This window comes from Dipteris shenzhenensis, chromosome 17 (genome assembly GCF_047967505.1).
Source record: "Dipteris shenzhenensis isolate YYH24624 ecotype China chromosome 17, Dip_SZ_1.0, whole genome shotgun sequence".
Taxonomy (NCBI): Eukaryota; Viridiplantae; Streptophyta; class Polypodiopsida; order Gleicheniales; family Dipteridaceae; genus Dipteris; species Dipteris shenzhenensis.
This window is the reverse complement of record NC_141612.1, coordinates 37,591,874-37,597,941: the sequence shown is the minus strand read 5'-3', so window position 1 is coordinate 37,597,941 and position 6,068 is coordinate 37,591,874. Positions and strand designations below refer to the sequence as shown.

The following is a 6,068-nucleotide window of genomic DNA, read 5'->3' as shown; positions in this document are numbered from 1 at the left end:
AGGAGAAAAGAGGGGAAAAAGAAGAGAAGGAAGAGAAGAAAAGAGGGAAAGAAGAGGGAAGAGAGGGGAAGAGAGGGAAAGAGAGGGTTCCTACGCCCATCATTGCAGCTAGCGCTTAAGGAAAAAAGAGGAAGCACTTTCTTACTTGGAATAGTCCCTCTCGGTGTTTTGTGGCCTGGCCCTATAAAAGAGAGGAAACATACCATTTTTCAAATAACTAGTTAGAGGAAGGAGGAGTTTAAAGAAGCAACTTCTCAAAGGGATTGGATTGAGGAGACAAGGAGAAAGAAAAGGAAAAGAAATACAAAAAAGACTGGAAGAGATGAGTCTTTCTTTCACAAAATCGCATTTTTTGTCTTTAACCCTTGAAAATCAAGCATGAAAACTAGCACATAGCCTTAGCAATACAAGGAGAAACATGCTTCAACACTCACAAAATGAAATCTCATAAAAAATGAACCTACATTGCTCAAAGAGACACCTTCTTGAAAAACTTCTTTTCACACAAGCAAAGAGGGAGAAGGGTGAAGAGGAAGCATAAGTATTAGGAGAGGGGTGAGTAGTGGTGAGGAGTGGAGAATAGAGAAGAGGAAAGCGAGATCGTTGGATATAGGTGGAAGGAGAGATTGCTTTCCTCAGAATAGAGATTGCTAAAGAAAGCATTGCGTTGCGTGGTTTTGGATTTTTGCCTACAGCGTCGCTATATAGCAATGCTAGTTAGTCGCTATATAGCGACGTTTATATTTAAAAGCATCGCTATATAGCAACGAAACAGAGCAAATCGTCGCTATATAGCGATGAAACAGAGCAAAACGTCGCTATATAGTGATGCTTCATGACACTTTTTGTTTAAAGTTTAAAAAGAAGCTCATAGATGTTATTTTATTACTGTTAATATATTTCCTTGCAACTTATGTTGTGATTTCATAAGTGTCCAGATGGAAGGGACGAGTGGAAGCTCATTAGATGATGCGCTAATGCCCGGGAGCACAAAGTGACTTACAGAGAGGTTGTATTGTCATTGCACTCATTGCAAGCGAGAAGTACGACATCAATGTCATATTATCATGTGCCACTTGCAGATGTATGGGGAGGAGCCCGAACCAGTATCCACCATTGGTATTGCACATGTTGATGGATTATCGGTAAGTCAAAGCTATTTAAGCTCGTGGGTTAATATTGGATACCATTATGATACGAAACCTTGAGACAAGATCTTATATTTACACGAAATCTTAAAACAGGATGAGGAGGTTGACGAGGGTACGCATATACCTTCACACTTTGAGCATGACAATGACAAGGGTATGGTCGACATGATGGATTCTATTTTTAGGGGCACTACATCCCATGTACACGTGATGTCAGAGTCTGAGGTCAAAATGCAAGAGTTGCAATCAACACAATTGTACGAGGTTGCTAGGATTGCAGCTACAAAGAGTGACAATGAACACGCATGCTTGTTAGCGTTGATAAAGCACAAAGTTAAGTTATACGTTATAACCCTAGCCAATGAGGACAGAGAGCTTACCTGGAGGTCTCTCAGAAATCAGCAATGACGTGGTCAGCTTCAAGGAGGCTCATTTGCATCCCGCGAGATTAAGCCAACTCCATCCTATACTTCAACTACAAGAGATGAACGTTTGAAGATAAGAAATGTAAATTAGATCTGAAAACAAAGAAGACAAGATGGAAGAAGTTCATTGACAAGAACTTTGAGCTCACTATGACATCCCAAATTCCTGCGTGCCTCTTCCAATCTTCTATAGTTCTAGTCGTCTTGACATTCCAAATTCCATGGTGATCTGCTTCAATCCCTTATGTGGCTGGCTGCTAATCAAACCACTCTCTTAATATGCAAGGTTTGAAGCGATCTACCAGCATGCTTTTGAGGGTATGTTTTCTTGCACTCCCCCATATGCATTGATTTAAAATGCCTGTATGGAAATAGTTGGTTGAGATTCGGGTGGCCATTATTTTCTTTTACTACCGCTTCTATATATATCTAATTCTCTCCTTCCTGTGGTCGATGACAATTGCTATAATCATGCCAAACCATTCCTGTGGTATCATCGTCTCATTAGCCTAATAGAAAATTTTTAATCTCTTCAGTGCATGCAGTCAGACGAGAACTTGGCCTCATCCAATGCTCAACTTATCTATAGATGTGGAATTGGAAGGCAGACTGTGATCGGATACCTCTAAGCATACTTTGGTTTTTGCCATAGCTTCTTGGGAGTTCGGGTTTGTGTTGGATAGATCTGCATGAACTGTCTAAAATTTCAAAAAGCGATGAGCTAAAAATATGCTTATACCCGGCGCAGAATCTTTCTTAGAGTAGCATTGCTGAATTTCTTTTTCATTATGCAGACAGCTTTTTCTGAGTTTCAATCATACCTTTATTATATCAACGCTAACAAAGTCCGAAGAGTTTAAAAAATGCTGAGAAGTTTCAATTTTATAAACAGCCTACTTAGTAAAACCCACCCATACATCTAAGGCTGAGGGAATATGCAGAAGCTGAGTTACTTTAAATTACAAGTCGTCTCGTTTTCAAATACTTCGACCATCTCTCACAGACACAGGAATTCATGCCCTGCTTGCGAAACATAGTGAAAATTTGCAAAACATAGTGAAGATTTGCTTGCCCACACTTTGAACTACAGCATAGTGAAACTCGGCGAAACATCTTGACTTAGAGTACCATTGCCAAACTCCAAGCGATGGTTTTTCCTTATGCAGTGTGTAATTGCAGGCTCTGCATAGTCAGCCACACTTTCCGCTTTTGCAGTTCTTGCAAAGGACATTAACAGAGTGAAAGACGATGAGAATCATGCAAACAACCAAGAACCCAATCACGGCAAGCCCGTGTACAGAAAAAACCTTGTGACAGCCTGCGATTGGGTCTCGTCTCCCCCAGGACAGAGGTTCACACTACATTTCGGCGTCCAGATCGAAACCTGAGCTGTTGGTCCTCACCTCTTGAATCTTATCAAACAGCGCGTCTCTGTTCAATTCATTCAAGCGGATATCGTCCTGCTTTTCTCCTAAGCGGTGAAGCTTATCCACGACAGCGGCCAAGGTGCCTAAACCCACGAGCAAGGAAAGCGAAACCGGACTCCACCTGTCTACATAGCCGAGGAGGTGGACTGAGCGACGGCGGTGAAGATGACACCTTGAAAAACAGCGTAGAGGCTGATGATTTGGTAGATCTCAGAGCGAAGGAGGTTGACAGAGTCATCTTGGGCGGAACTGAGCCACTCGAGGCATTCGCGGTTGTTTTCCCAAAACTGGAGCTGGACTTTATGGGGAGTGCTATTGTGGAGGCTCTCAAAAGCTTGGGATTGAGTAACTGTGAGGGTGGAATGAGAAGGGCATGGGGATGTGGGAGCGACAATGGAGTGCACTTGAACTTCCATGGGCACAAGCCTAGGAAGGTCTCCTCTCTGTTACTACAAGCTAGTGTGTGTGAAAAGGAAGAGTGCATCCAACAAAAGCAACTCTCTCTCTCTCTCTCTCTCTCTCTCTCTCTCTCTCTCTCTCTCTCTCTCTCTCTCTCTCAAAGGGAGTGAACATCCAACTATAAAATTGTGCACAAACATAAAAAACAACCCAGCACACCATCACTTTTTTGGTTCTCTATTTGGAAAGGAAGACTACAAGCTAGCGTGTGTGAAAAGGAAGAGTACATCCAATGCAAGCACAAACACTCCAACAAAGATGTACATTTCAACACCAAAAGCAACCCCCCCTCTCTCTCTCTCTCACACACACACAAAAAAAGGGAGTGAACATCCAACAATAAAATTGTGCCTAAACATAAAGCAACCCAATTAAAACAACAACCATTTGCGAGTGAAAGGAATGTCTCACACCATCACTTTCCTTAGCCATGACCCACTCTCGATGATGACGATGATAGCTAAGATGTTCCTAAGGGACTTTAGTAGGGTGTTAGATGCATTGGATCCAGTGGTTAGCCAAACAATTGATGAGGTCGAGGCACAGGTCATGTTAAGATAAAAGGACCCGTGCTCCTCACAGCATAGGCCTTGGGAAGGCCCCCCTTGTAAACCAATTTTTGTATGGGTTAACTTAGGGAGGACAAGAGGATGCCTATGCTCAATGCTTGGTACAACTAGAAGCCTTAGATGAATGTAGATTATAGGCCTTAAAAAACTTGGAAGCTTCTCAAAGAAGGTGCAAGGCCCATTTTGACACCAAATTACGCAGGAAGAAAGATATTGAAGCATGAGATTTGATAGCCATCTAGACAAGCGGCTAGACAAAAAGTTTATCGATCGATGGGAGGGACCATATCGAATTAAAAAGAAGTTCATGAATGGAACTTATCGGCTTGAGGATGTTGATGGCATGGTGATACCCAGATGCATCAATGAGTACCACCTTAAATTCTACCATGCTCGATCACCTTGAGGGCCAGCAGACCCTCTCTGTCACTAGAGAGGATCTGCTTGGGGGGGGAAAATGTGACACCAAAAATTGATTTTTTTTTTTTGGCATTGGTATTGTTTTCTTATATGTTTGCTAAGAGTTCGAGTATCAAGTGATAGCCGAGCGGCTCTCACTTATTTCTATTTTCTAAGATATTGTATGGGATCAAGAGGATGAGTGGAATCGATCATTGTAAATACCATGTGTATGAATGATAAATACCTTGGTATGGGGTGAGAGTTATTTGTGTATAAGACATTATGGGGTTCTTAGAAAATAGGAAGAGTGAGTCATATAAAGACATGGGCTCATGTCCATGTGTTCCAATAATATAAGAGAGGCCACATGCCAAGCGTGTGGAAGGCATGTGGAGGAGTGTGGAGTCAAGAGGAATCCTTCTAGAATTCCTATGTGGAATAAGGAGGATGTGGACATATGGAAAAGAGAGGGTCTCTATGGGCTCCATGTGGGAAGACTCTTGACTTTCTCAATATTTTAAGAGTCTTGAGCATCTTTTGATGGGACACATGGCAAGAGTAGCCAAAAAGGACATGGATGGTGACACATGGGCTTATGTGATTAATGGGGAAATGAATCTACAGGCAGCAATTGTAAATGGGTGAAGGAGGGTGATAAAATCTCTATAAAAGGAGCCCTCCTCTCCCTTGTTCATCATCTCTTCCACCATTAGGCCTCATGTTTCTATAGCTCTAGTCTCCCCAAGCATCTTCCATGAGCCTTCTTTCCCTCTTGTAGATATTCTCATATGTAGACTCTTGAGTCCATCTCTCTCTAGTTCATTCTCTCTCTATGAGTAGTCTTGGAGCTTATGCTCCCTTTTGTACGTATGAAACCTCTTCTTCTCCCTTGTGTTTGTAATATTTTGAGCTGCATTGGATTGGAGTCTCACTCTATTGGTAATGAAGGTCACTTTATGTTCTCTCTCTTGAGTGTCTCTTTCCTTTTTCCATTGTTTTCTCTTCCAAAGTGCTCAAAAGTGTTGTCTATTCGGCCGCTCATTGCGCATACATGGTTTATCTATTTCCCAAGCCACAAAGGGAGCTCTTCCTTCCCTCCTAAGCAACCTCTATGGGACTTGGATCATTGATGAAGTCTAAGCATGGAGGTAGTATTCTCCCAAGTCGGCACCTATAGAAGGAGTAGGTGTTTTTCATGACAATTTGACCCCTTGTCAGTATTTTGCTCAGAACTTTTTGCTCAGTGGTCCGATTTGGATGAAACTTATATCAGTGCAAAGTCTCTTCAAGGGGCATCATCTTATGTCTTCAGTTATTGTATTAGATGTCAAACCAAAAGTCTATGACTCTCTATGTGTGACTATTTCTTTTTCAGATAGTTTTTACCCTCGTCTAGTAAACTGCCCACGCATCTCAATATGTGTTTGAATATTTGATATCATGTCTCTGCTGAAAAGGGTCTCTGTATCTTATGATATTTTGAAGAGTGTTTGAGGTAATTGTAAAGGTATCCATGAAGGAGGTCCAATGTTTCCCCGGAACCTACCCATCCGACCCAATCATCCCCTTCAAACTCCTTGATATATATGATTTCATGTCATGTTGAGCCGTAAGATCTTCTTTCAACAATGTATT

At 41.9% G+C, this 6,068-nt stretch overlaps 1 pseudogene; it reads right to left on the bottom strand.

Moving 5' to 3' along the window:
• Window positions 1-2,606: 2,606 nt before the first annotated feature.
• On the bottom strand, window positions 2,607-3,428 carry LOC147892073 (uncharacterized; annotated as a pseudogene).
• Between the last annotated feature and the right edge of the window lie 2,640 nt (window positions 3,429-6,068).